Here is a 14,660-nt window from a genome sequence, read left to right on the forward strand (position 1 = left end):
GTCTGTTTTGGCCTAGGAACAAAACAGTAAATTTTAATTAGTGCAGTGTCTATGATAGGCATTTATTGAGATCAGATGTTGGTCATCAAACCCCATAGCTTTAATACTTTGTCATCACTTAGGAGCATCTACACTGCAATAAGCATTAGACATACTGTGGTATTTGTTCTACCAATATATTCCCAAAAGTATCAAGCTTATTCCAGAGCACAAGGAGCAAATCAAAGCTTATGTCTATCTGCAGTGACAAAAAAAACTTGAAAGCACAGAGAATTTTAAGTATGAAGTGAATATAGGAAACTCTCATCTTGACAGTGGAGAAGAAGCCAAAAGATGAAAATTAAAATTGCATGATGGAAGATGAAAAGGTTGAAGCCACTGTTTTGACTACTGGACCTTTCAGGAAAGATATTTGGAGAAAGACTGAAAGAAAAAGCTAAGTGGGTGAATAGCACATAAAATTTACCTCTGATGCAAATATTACATTCTTTGCACATCAAAGGCAATCCTCCTATTTTCATAAGTTATTTAACCCCATTGGCAATCTCTGCAACATATAAATTTCTCTGATGGAATGAAAAGTATCTTCTTAATGGTGTATAGACACTATATGGAGAGCAGGTTGAACAGTATAAATATTCATATGAGCAAAGATGCTGTCAAACTCTAGACTTGACATGATATCTAAAATGAAAATATAACAAAGATACGATTTTCGTCTCCTTTTTCTCCCCAAATTTGGGATCTGGCTGCATAGTCAGGGTAAAGAAATGCACCTGGAAGATTGTGTTTTGGTTAAGTACAGGGAATTCAAATGAAAGCTTCTCAAACTCGACAGTTTAATTTACTTCTCTTAAGCTCTTTAATACCAAACTTATCAGTTCTCTCTGTTAGGCATTAACTTGTTAAATGAGTCTTAATTATACATAAGCAGATGGAGATTTGAATTAAAATTACCTTACACTCGAGTGGCTTTAGTTCATTATAACATATCTTCCTCTTAATCATTTAGGCAGTCTCATCATCTTTCATATATAAAGTTATTAAAGTATTCCAATTTCCATATTTCTTCAGATACATCGACTATTAAATGGCACATAATACACATTAGTTGGTGACTTATACCATTCAGTAGTTAGTGAATTATTCATGTCAGTACATTCATTTTTACACTTTTATGTCATCTGTATTATTTTATTTTAAAGGGTTTATATTTACAGAATGTGTCATCTTTTACCTCATCTCAATTTTTGGTGCAAATTTGAATGCCTCACCATGTCTACTGGTGTGAAAAGGATTAACATCCACTGCAGGTTTTGCACTCCCATTGTCTGAGGAATAGAATTAGATCCAAAGTGGCTGCCCCTACCAAACAAGTGCATGCTTACTGGGAGGTTTGGGAGTGAGATAAAAGAAGTCAGCATTATTCTTTTCTTTTGTCACGTTTTTGCACTATCATAATATCTGGATTCTGTAAAACCAAGATGCTCCTTAGAATTTGCCTGTCCTGAAAAATTAAAAGGGCAAAAGGAATAAAATATTGAAATCTTTTGCTTTTACTGCATAGCTGATTTCTTTCTTTAGGAAGGATATCCTTTGGAGGGCATTTTTCCAACTAATTCAAGCTGGACCTCTAATTTTTATACAGCTCTAGCAAAGTAAAAATAGTCTTTCTTAAAGTATGTTAATACCTTTCAAAAAAAGGAGATACAAAACAGGTAACTGTATATGAAATGCTCCTATTTCACCTGTTTTGAAAGAATCCTAAACACATATGCTGAGAGACTCATGTGTCTGTCTTAGACAGAGAAAAGCACCAGGTGATTTAATCAACTGACTCTATGTACCTCGTGGGTAAAATCAAGAAAGAATTGGACAAAAAGTGTCATTTTAGTTCCAGTAAGCAATTTACAGCTATTCACAAAGGAAAGACCAGTGGGACTTTTCAAAGACAAAAGCATCCAATATTCCCTGCTAAAGGCAGCATACTATTCTCAGTATCCCTTTAGCTAATGTATTAACCAGGTATCTTCAGTGTGATATAATGGGTCTATAATACAGAAATCACAGTGTTAGCTGGATGATGGAGACTGACAGCTCAGTCAAAATGCTGAGTTTGCACTGGCAAACACTGCAGCCATCACTGATCAAAGGGATGGGCTATGAGAGGCTTCTGCAAAAAGTGGATGCTGACATTTACCTGAATGTTTTTAGAATGAAAGGAGATCACTGCATCCTGGGAGCCTCAGCAAGACATTTTGACCATGTGGCCATTTCACTCCCCAGTTTGTCTAAAAACACCGATACCCTATAAGATGTGGATTTATCATGGTTAATCTCAATTAATTCCAGTTGTACTTGCTTGAGAGAGAGAGAATGCTGCTGCTTGCCTAGCAGGAGGTTTATTAAAAAAAAAAACAACAAAACACCAAAGCACGTGAGGCCCTGAGGAGATGGGGAGAGGAGATATCATTTGGAAGGGACCTAGAGCCATCATCTAATCCATCTGACCAATCAATTCAGGGCACACCAAAAGTTAAAGCATTCGATTTAGGGCATGGTTCAAATGATTGAGGCATGAACCACATCTCTAGGAATCCTAGTGTCTGACCATCCTCTCAGTAAATAAATGATCCCTGATGTCTAGTCTCAACCTCCCCTGGTGCAGTGTTACACCATTCCCACATGTCCCATAATTGGATCCCATGGAGATGAGATCACCACCTCTCTCTCCACTTTCTCTACTCAGGAAGCTGTAGAGAGCAAGGACGTCACAGCTCTGCCTGCTTTTCTCCAAACCAGATGAACACAAAGCCTTTAGTCATACCTCATAATACATGCCTTCCAGCCCTTTCACCAGCTTTGTTGCTTTCCTTCGGACACATTTGAGTACCTTCACCTTATTCTTGACTTGTAGAGTCCAGCACACAACATTCCAGGTAGGCCACACCAGTGCTGAATGCAGTGGGATAATCACCTCTTTTGACCAGTTGGTAATGCTGTGCTTGATACATCCCAAGGAGGAGTTTGTCTTCCTGACTGCCAGAGTACTCTGCTGATATGTCAAGCCTGTTGCCAAACAGCACACCCCAGATCCCTTTCTGTGAGGCTGCTCACCAGCCACATCCTCTCCTTCAACAGGATGCCACAGCACAGAGATACTCAGCTGTGAATATGGCAGTGAAAGAGTTGAAATATGAAACTCCTGATGAACAGGACTTAAGAACTTTTAATGAAAAAAACCCATCTTAGCTTATCTTAGCTTCCATGAACCGCTAAGGTCAGGGCATGAAGAGTAAGAAGGATGAGGAGGATTAGCAGATGCTGTGATGGTCTGTTTTCCTCATGGTGATGCTGAAGTATAAAAATGGTGCAATATGCTGCAGCTGGAAGATGGAAATGGTAATATCAGCACTTAAGGACAAAGACGGTAATTTATTGTATCCTCTACCACCTAGTTGGCATGCATAGCTTAGTACCAAAGCACCAGTTTGCAGGAGGCTGTATTTGTACAGAAGCAACAGTGCTTACACCTCCCTGCTCTAGACTCACATCCATAGCAGTTCCTCACCATGCCACAGTGGGACCTACTGTAACTGCAGCAGTTTTTGATGGAAAATGTTAAGATATAAAATGTCAAAGATAAGCAAAACATATCACATATCCTATAAATACATTGCTTTATGCCCATTGGCAAAAGTACTGTTCAAGGGAAAATGAGCTTCTTTACCTAAACTCCTCTAAAATGTTACAGGGAAGTGTGTTGTTGTGTTTATTTATACTTCTCTTGATGGGTGAGTCACCAAGGACACAGTAATCCATGAAAGAGGAGAGGAGAATCTTCCCTCATAGCATCTTCCCACCTCCTCTGCTTAACTCTTCATTCATGACCTGGCCAACGTGGCAGAGTGCACCCTCAGCAAATTTAAACTATACAAAACTGGAAAGAGTTACTAACACCAGGTGCTTGTGCTGTCAACCTGTATAGGCTAGAGAGATGAACCAACAGATATCTCCTGAAGGTCAACAAAGGGAAAAGCCAAGCTCTGATTTGGGAAGGACTAAGCCTATGCACCAGTGTATGCTGGAGGCCATCTGACTAGATAACAGCTTTGCTGAAAAGCCTGATGAGCCTAAGTTGAACATGAGCCAGAAACATGCCCTGTCTATGTGCCATATCCAGTCCTGTGTTCCCCCCACAAAACATGCACGGGCATGCTAGACTGGGTCAAGTTAAGATGTGTACATATGATTAAGGGACCGAAGCACCTGTCAAAAAAGGACAGGCTGAGACAGCTTTGTCAATTCAGCCTGGGAAGACAAGTCTCAGGAAGATCTAATCAATGTGTATAAATACTTGATGAGGGAAGAAAGAAAATGGCATCAGAATGCTCTCAGTGGGGATCAGCAAAAGAGTAACAGGCAGTGACAAAAAACTTAAATACAAAAAAATCTGATTAAACTGAAAAAAGCTTTCCTTTGATGTGTATGGTCAAACACTGTCACAGGATGACCAGAGATGTTGGAGAGTCTCCAGCCTTGGAGAAATTCAAAATCTAATTAAACACAGACATTCCTCATCAAACTACTCTAACTGACTGTGCTTAGAGAAGGGTGTTGAATGGGGAGATCTCCAGATGTGCATTCCAGCCTCAGTGGTTCTGTGATTTTTGTGGTCAATTAAATTACAAGCACAAGGCTTTTGAATGCAGGGAAGGACAATGAGAGCTGATCAGTCATGTGGGCTGTACAAGTTATCAAGTTCTTGCTTTCTGGCTAGAGCTCACACAGAGCTCTTGACACATTTTATGTATAAAATCCTGCCCATTTCCTGCAAATGATGAAATTTGGCAATATCCTAAAGGACACCGGCGGAACCATTCCAGAGCATGTGATCTTACAAACAAGCAGAGCCCAGCAGTCCAATCTGCATGAGGGTGCCCAAAGCCACTGCCCTGGGTTTCTGGAACAAAACAATGCATTTTCAATAGCTGAGGTTTTTCCCCACTGGCAACCTGCAACCAGTATATGAATGCAATGTTAACTTTTAATTGCATCATATTAGCTGTTTCACATTGCATCTTACTAATGCTTGTTTTTCCAGGATATAGTGGAGAAAAACAATCATATTAACACTGTGGAAGTAAACACAGAGGTAGTATAAATTGTTAATGCAATCTCCTTTCAAGCAGCTTGTTTGAACAGTGCACTGGTGTATGAGAAAATGCCAGTTTTCAGCCTTCTCAAATAGTGCAGTGCTTGCAGTCTGCTGCAGAATAAACATATACATTCTGTTTAAGGTAACAGATGTTCATTTGCTGTATGTTCCCATGAGCACCCAATCTTTCGCCTGCATTCTGCTACCATTTGTCTGAGACCCACCTGTGAGCCAGCACAGCAGTTTCTTAGACATGAGGTTGCCTCACTGATATGTCATGTACAAACATGGTGGGGTTTGTAGATGTATATTCTTGCAAGTCTTTCTCTGTTTTTCCTTCCTATGAGTGGGATCATTAATTCTTCTGACTTGGATCATCAGACTGAAAATGGCAGTCTCCATGCATAAATACTACAAAACTGTTTGAATTCTTCAGACTCTGAAGATCAGCCTTTAAACCAACTAATTAAGTTTTCTGCTTGCTGCCATTGAAAGACTCAGTCAGATATAATTAAAACTGAGCAGAAGATGACAGCAGTGGCATTTGTTGGAATCATCCAGTGGTTCAAATACCACTTCTGACAGAAATGTCAGAATGATAACACTCCCATCTTCCCCATGCATGCCAGGAAAAGCAGGAAGAACTTTTATTATAAACGCCTTACTGATAACCTTTATGAATCCCAGAGCACCAAACACAACACACAAAATTTCATTATCCCAAGAGAGGATGCTCATTTCCAATGAAGTATATCCTGCAGCTCGTTGGGCCTCCTTGCAGTGTCTGTGCCTACTGGGACACCCATTCAGAAATTTAAAGAGAAAAAAAGCCCTGATCCTGACATATGGGAGATTCTAGCCTTGAAGACAGCTAAGCTAGAAGAGATTCCTTAGAGAGTTAATGAGCTGAAACCAAATCAACATATTCTTCATCTGGAAAGGGCAAAGCTATAACATGGCTGTGTAAGCTATCCTTGAGCTGTACAGAAAGGTGAGGAAACAGAGCCCTTTCTGCCCAGAGTTGAAATGGAACTGTTATTGCTAAAGATCACAGAACAGCAGAGTAAACAGCAGAGACAGCCAAGAAAAAATGCATAAGGGAAAATTACTTTTAGACACATTTTGAGATTACATTTTCTGCAGCTTCATACACAGGTTTTTCCTATTTTGTCTCATCAGTTTTGCCAACAGATTTATAACACTCTTCTTGCCACTCTGTCTTCCTTGCTTGAGAGTTTAGGTATTTTCTTTTTTTTTCTGTTTTGTTTAGCTTTGTTTTAAGTAAATGGAGAGCAAAAAGAAGAACATGTCTGAAAGGGAATCAGTGGCACTTTGAGACAACCACACTACCACTGCTGCTGCTTCCAAGTCCCTCGACTCTACTCTTGCCTGTAGCATTTACATGTTGCCTGCATGTTGCATGCAGAAAGCCACCGTCACAACAGCAAGCCCAAAGGGAGGGATGTGCTGGCTGTGACTTTTTGGCAGTCCCCAGGGGAAGACCCTGGCAGTGGGTGGCTCAGTTTGGCCTCAAGGTGTTGAGCTGGGGCAGTGGGATGAGCAGGGAGCAGCACTGTTGCTTATGATTTATCTTGGGTGTAGAGGAGGAATAGCATCAGAGCACCAGTGCCTATTGCAAATGCCTGAGTCGGGATTTTTGCTTTCTGTAACTGAGATGCAAAGACATGACAAACCATTAAAAATAATAATAGTATTTTTTGAAATATTGTATTTGTAGAGGTGAACCTGATCACTAACTTTTCCACTTTATTACTCTGTCTTATCCTCAGGAAAATCATTTCTCCTGGGCATATGGCCTGAGGCCATGTTTTGCCCTAATTATCCCAAGAGATTTTCCTGTTGATGATGAGCAAATATTTCTATTATATTGTTGTTTTGGTTTTGTGGGTTTTTTTTTTGTATGGTTGAGGAGGAGGACACAAGTACCTCTTCTTCCTGCAGGGGTACTTGTATTGCATTATTACTCTAGCTCTGCAGTAGTTTAGATTTGCAGATGATGGTGTGTGACCTGACCAGGAACAGCATTACTCTTTTTCTCTTGAACTCAGCAGACCACATCACATTGTACTGTGCACTGAATGCAGGGGCACCATTTTCTGTCTGAGCTCTTTTCTTTTTAGCAAGAAATCAAAGAACATTTACACTTTCCTTTCTTTTGACCTTTATTAGATAAGTAGGCACCTTAATCAGGATGTTTTTAGGTGAGAATGAAGTCTGGAAGGATTGTATTCTGGGATGTAAAGGTCTCAGAGATGACTCCTAGTGTTTGTGGCAGAGCTGCATTGAAATTAACATATTACAGCAGATTGTGTCAGACTGAATTACAAACTTTTCTGAAGCAGTGTGAACAGAAAGGTCACATTCCTCATCAGCTCATCTATCAGGCTGTATAAAGTATCTGAAGAGGTTAAATTCTTCTTCCAGGAAATCAAATCAGAATTTCCCATTTTCAGGTCCCAGCCATGCCTCTGAATTTCCATTTACCTTGAACAAGAGCTAACTTCATTACGTAGGTGTACTGTTCTGGTTTCAGAAAGGATCCTTGTCTAAATCATAGCACCATAATCTAAATTATTAACAAAGATCCTTTTGTAGTGACTGCAGTTAATACAGAGATCTTTTCCATCTTGCTCACCTAGGCACAAGTGCATATTGTGCCCTTTGTATTTGGTCAGATGAAGAACCTTCAGAATGATCTCCTGCCCCAAAAATTGATTTAACACCTTTTGCTATTATGCAAATAAAAGGGCAAAAATATGTTCCTTGTTTCTTTCAACAGGCTGAAGCTGGCAGCTCTGTACTGCTTACTCAGGTTGCAGCATATAATGGGAAATGCCTACACATCAGTGTCTGTCAAGCTGCACAATAGGAGAGCAGCTGAGCACTGCAGCACCCATCCCCGTTCTTCTGAGCTGGGATAATGGCATTGCAGCTCAAGTGGAAGGATGAGCTTGCCCAGCTTCATGCTTCAGCGTGCTATTGAAGTGACAGGCAATTTTCCAATGGTGGTTTGAAAGTCTTTTTATTTTATTAATCCTTTCATCAAGTAACAAAACCAGAGTCTTTTCTTCTGTTAAACACTGCTGCAAAATCTCATAGCTTCCAGTGACTTTGAGCAAGCCAGGCAAATAGATGAGCTTTGCCTCATGCCCACCTTCACCTCCATGTGCCTGGGCCAGTGAGCAGTGTCAGCAAGCTGAAAATGCCGGGCTACCTCTTTGGAGATGCAGCTTGCTCTTGTGGAAAGAGAGGTTAAGGCTTAACTCACACAGGAGATGTGCCTGAGCATCTGCCATGCTTCATGGCACAGTGAACAATGCATGGTTATCACCAAAAGCCAGTGAATTCTTTTCAGAAGTTATCTTCTCCCTAGAACATGTCCCATAGAACTACAGCCCAATCCTAGATAAAGTACTGCATTTTAATATTTTTTCCTTTTCATTTTGTCTCTATCCCTTTTTTCTTCTTTTTTTTTTTTTTTATAAAAGCATGCTGTCTTTCAATTAACATAGTAATGACCTATTGTCACCTGTTACCATGCTAATCCTGAGCTGGTGTGAAATTACTTTATAATAAACACTATGCAGTTCTGACTTTCAATTAATTTTTCCCATGCTGTGCTAAATCAGATTAACTGTACCCCACCCTTTTGACCACAGACATAATTCCTTCCTTATAATGAAATAGAGGATTAATTTATATGAAGCATATCTATACACATTTGCAAATAAATGTAAAGATAGGCTTTGTACCATAGTTGCACTGCTCACAGTGTCATCTTGAATACAGACTCTGAGATTATTAATTTTTATGTTCACCGGGGTGGCAAAGGATATTGCTGGTTTGTTATTATTATTTTCACTAAATCTCTACAACTAAGAATAGATAAACAAATTGAGTACTAAGGGACTCATACTTTCCACAGGGAATTACACTAATGCTGTACAGCATTATAATGATCTCAAAAAAATGAAGCACCACAAAATTAATTCAATCACCATTAATTTATTGAATTGCCTGTCATCCTTTTTGTGTGTACATATTTACAATGTGGCCAAATATAATAAACTGTATTGTCTTTTTAATGGTTATTAACATTATGAAGATGGTTGATAGCCTTTCAAAACATGTATACCAGTATAAGGAAACTGTATAACACCAATTTTTATAAACTTCTTCATACTCAGTGCAGAAAGAGCTTTCTGAAACTTTCTGGTCTTGGTAACTTCCAGGATGCAGTAGACTGCTGTGTCATTTCATAATCAAAAGTAATATAAACACAGAGTTTACTCTTGATTTTTCTCTGCACAATCATTTTCTGTCTCTTGCTTAATTTTGAAGTCCAAATGTGCAGAATTATTGCAGATATGAATCTTCTCCTTGGAAAAGGAAAAACAAAGATGAAAATTAGGTACTGCTACAAGCTTATGAATGCCTGTATTTCCTTGTGCTTCTTGCTCATTTGATTCATTTCAGCATGCCTAAGTGCTCTTTCATTCAAATTTAGCTCCTTGAGATTGATACTGGCAAACAGACAGGCCAAACCCCAACTCAGCCAGTTGCTTTTCCACCCCCCCCTTCATTGGCTGCACTGTACTAGACAGTTCAGAGCTGGGCCGGAGCACCCTGCACCCATCTGGACCACTCCATACAGACCCGCTGGCCCCTTGCATCCAACATCAGGAGCAGCATCAGGACTATGCCACAGGTTCAGATTTACCTCTCATTCACAATTCTTCATTTCTGGAGCAGCCTGTCAACCATCTTTTGCTGATTCAGCAGCTAATCCCGGGGAAAAGTCAGGGGCACCCTTTGCATTAGTTAGGGGGAATGTGTTGTCCAGTGGTGTACCTTTGAGACTGTGAATGATTGACTTTAGGCAGACAAGACCAGGACTAGCTGAGATTAAATACAGTTTTCTTTTGTGTTTTCTATTGATTGTTTGAAACAGTACCACTGCTGTAGGCAAGAAAAAAGTCATTACATATTCAGCGTTTATTGGCTTAATACTGAAATTTCAATGCACTCATTTTATTGCTTTTCTCATACTATCTGTGAAGTCCAAGCATACAATATTAAAGCAGAAAACCATATGCATACCTGGAAGGATAAGAAACAGCAAAATGACCTGCAGGATGCCAGAGACAGGTATTCTTGCCAATGTGGTGCAGACTGTATAAATAAAGTGAATATACTGGCATTAACATTAGGAGTAATACATTCCAGGAACAACAAAGTGAACTAAACCTACTTAGATCGGGTCAAACAAGCACAATCTCCACAAGGGGATTAAGGAGGTTGGAAGAGACATCAAATTATTTTTTTTCATTTTTCTTAGGACTTTCTATTGCACATCAGTAATGAAAGGTCTTATCTCTGGCTTTTACGATGTAGCTTTTTAACTGTATGTTGATCTGACTTGGACTGATTCCAACTTTGTTATTATTGAAAATCTGCTTTCAAATGCAAGCATAAAAACACCAATGTAATAGCCATTACTCTGTTTACAATGATAGTACTAAATGAATGAGTTATTAATAGCTTTTTTTACTTTATTATTTCAAAATGCTTTATCAAATATCCATAAAACTTCACCATTACAACCACTTCCACCCAACTGCAACTACCATATCACCACATGTATGAACTGGTTACAAGACTTAGCCACATTAATATAATCTCTCTCACACACACATTTCTTTCAACTATCTTCTTTGCTTTGAAGAAAGCAAAGAGAGGAGAGATCACATAAAATTCTCCTGCCATTATAGCCGAGAGAGGATAAATGCCTTCAGTTATGCTCTTCCAGTCAGCAAAGTTCACTCCAGTTTCCCAGATGTTAAAGTATTAACAGTTCCTGTCTATGCATGCACTGCAAATCAACATGTCCAAAAAATAAACTGGTATATAACAGTAGTCCTCTCACCTAGTAAAGCAGGCCACCAGCTGTCTTCTCCCATTGTATTGCCTATCTGCTTTAGTAGACATAGGACATTAATTGAAGTCTCAGGGGAAGTAAAAAGTAGACTGCATTTCAGTTTGAAGGGGTTGATAAGCACTGATGATCTTTCTTCTTATGCCTGCTTACTTTCTACATCTTTGATCATATGATGTGATGGAGAATGGTGATGCTGATCTGCTGTGCTCAGCACCAGGCAGAAGCACAAGGATGGGTAGTGAGTTCTACCATTCCATGTTCATCTACTATAAGGTGTGGGGTGGGGGGAATGTTGCTGAACACATACATGGGACCTCTTCTCCAAAAAGAAGTGTCATTAAGTTATCTCCAACAGAGATTTATATTCACTGTGAGATTTATACTTGTTCTGATTCCCACACCTGCCTGACTCTGGACTCTGCTCGCTCTTCTGGAAACCAGCTCCACATAGAGAGGTAAGGGGACATAACAGAAGACCTGTCTTCTAGCCATGCAGCACTGAGAGAAGCAGATAATAAAGCCCAGCTGCTGTGGACAAGGGAGAAAAAACATGGTAGGGGGTACAAATCCTGGGGTGGCATAAAAGGCATTGGAATTAAAGAGACATCAGTAATTTAGCTTGGAAAAAAAGAGAAAAAATGTATTTTTGGAGAGAATGGGGTCATGAGTTTTACTGATGATGCATAAAGACAGTCTCTGAGTTTCAAATGTCATGCAGTACTGCTCTGGGGAATAAGTTAATGTGAAGCATCACTACATCGCATGAAAAATCCAAAAGTAACATAAAAATATTCCTCAGACAGTAGGACAGGAGGAAGAATCTTCTTGAATAGTATATACCTGCATTTTGCAAAATGCATGATAAAGGAGAAGCATACCATTGCACAGTCTTCTGGTGGGTGTTGTATTGTTGGAACAAAACAATTTTTCACTGTGAATATGCAAGCAAAGCAAAAACTGGCTGAGTACCAGATCCTTTCCCAGGTATCCACACATAAGCACATTGCTCATTAATGACATGTAGTGAATATAAAAACATTCTCCCAAACCAGGAATTGCTGTCAGATGATGTGCCTCAAAAACAAGAGAAACAAGTTCGTTACAAGCTGTAGAAAGTGAATGTGTTTTCTTCTCTCCAGCTCAACACCGAGCACAGGTGTAATTCAACTGGAATTTTTGTGCTCAGGACATTTGAATAAAAAAGCAGCTATTCCACTGACACTGTCAATGAAGAAGAGAGCAAGGGAACAGATATCTTAAATAGTTCAAGTAAAAAGTTCAAGAAGTAAGCATTAACAAGAAAGTAATGATAATAGAATTGGTGTCTGCAACAACAGATGGAAGCACAGGTATAACTGGATCCAAAACTTTGCTGCTTATAATCATCAGCAAACATTCTGTGGAAATGTGAATGACTTTTAACATTATGGGAACAGCAGTAAAAATGAAAAAAAACCCCACCTCCATTAACTCCATTTAAGTCAGAGGCCTTTGTGTTTTGAAGGCTGCTTGATTAAGCTGTTGCAGCTTGTAATGATCTGATTTTACACACTGAGATGAATGAGAAAAAGTGTGTTTTTGCTGTGGCTTTTCTACTGCTCAAGATCAGAAGTCATTCAATCAGGAAATGAAAACACTCTCATGATCCTTCTGAAAAGAAGAGTTTGCTCTTCATTTCTCATTTCTGAGTGACTTGGCTTAAAGGCAAATGAACATAAAAGTCAGAAATTGGGATGATATTACTAAGATGCTTTGTGCAGTGAGTAGGTTCAGACCCGACTGAATGAAGAGCTCAGAAAGAAAATAGTACAGTGTTTCATGGCTCTGTGAGGTATCTCAGAGGATTGTGAAGGCAAAAGTAAGTGAAAAAGTCAAGAGGAATCATGACTCTTTCATGCATACTGATAGGGCAGCTCTGTCTCTGGCTGCCCTTGAATGTGGCAGTGCAAGAGCAGAAGGACTAGAAAAGAAAGCAGAGACCTCATCCAATCCTACAAATCAGGGCTTGTGCTTTGTAATGCCAGATCTGCATTGTTTCATGCAGAACTCAGATGGTAGGAGGTGGCTCTGATCTGTAAGTCTATGTCTCAGAAATCTAACTCAGGTCTACAAGACAGAATCAACACTTAAGGGGCACAGGATTTGGAAAAAAGCTGTGTCAGTTTTTCCTTGTGGTATGCTGAGTATCACCCAGTGTCCTGGCTGCCAAAAACATTCCTGACCCATCCCTGTGGCTTTAGAGAACTGTGCCTTGGCTTTTATTCTCTGCATGTGTCAGTGTTGATATACCTGAAACAATCCCCAGGTGAGCCTGGCCTGGGAGTAAGGAGCTTCCCTGCTATAGGAGATGCACTAGAAAAACCTTCAGTGGAATCTTCCTATGGTGGGAGTGCTCCAGAGATTCTGCTACACAGTGTTTTTCCAAGGTCTGTGATCTCCACTGGGGTCTCTAGGTAGTTGTAATAAGCAATTGCACCTCCAAAAACAAGGGAAGATTTTTCAGGACCCATTCAGGAAGAGAATGCTCTGCTTGCCCTTCAGGAACCAAAGAAGTGCAGGTAATCAACTCAGGTGGCTCATAACTCAATACTATCATGTGACATATTGGCAGGTTTTGAGCTTCTGTCCCATGCAAAGTTCAAATGCTTGGATTTAGGTTCAATAGGGAATCAGGGTGGGAAGTTAGGAGTTTTGTGTCCCAGATATGATGTGGCTTAGAGGGTTGACCTCTATGGCTCGTGGTATCTTGTGGGTTTTGTTGCTGTACTCTCCCAGAGGCACTGGTGCAGGAAAAAAAGGTTCTGGGAGGTTAGTTTACCTGCGGTGAAGCTTGGCTAGAAACAAATCTTTATGACAAGATAATCTGCTGCAGATGGAGACACAGCAACAAGCCCTTCTGCTCCAGCAGTATCTTCTACATTGATTTCCTGACTTCTGCATTATTCTTCTGCACTGAAGAGCTGCCTTTCTACATAAATATATTTCCCTGAGAAAACCTCTTGGGGAATAACTCAGTATTTTTCAACCAAGTTGAGGTAACCCATTTTACATTGCTGTATTTCTTCTGTAAGTACCTTTTCAGCTGCTCTTTTCATTTTCTTACTTCCAGGAATGGTGAATTCTTATATCATGGATGCTCTGTATAGAAGTAATATTTGGAACAGTTTGCAAAAGACATCTAAAATATGTTACAATTTTAGAAGTTTTTAAACTTTCTTTTTTCCCTAGGAATTAAGCATGCAATTTAAAATAACATTTTCTATCTCTTTCATGTGCCATATCCCACACAGTGGTCCAGGTAGAAAAGGTATACCGATCCATTTCTAGAACCCACAATAGAGAAGTAAAGTTGGATCAGTTCTTTCATGTGTGCTTTTCAAAAGCAGAAAACTACTAATTTACTCTAACAAAAATTGACCTAACAGGCAAACTAACCAGCCTTAATTCAATGGAAGCATTTATATCTGCTAATGTGTCATTTAATGTGCTGTGTAATACAATTCTGCATTCCTAATTGAAGAAAATTTTATGTGTGCTGTATCA

Source organism: Cinclus cinclus, chromosome 4 (genome assembly GCF_963662255.1).
Source record: "Cinclus cinclus chromosome 4, bCinCin1.1, whole genome shotgun sequence".
Classification (NCBI taxonomy): Eukaryota; Metazoa; Chordata; class Aves; order Passeriformes; family Cinclidae; genus Cinclus; species Cinclus cinclus.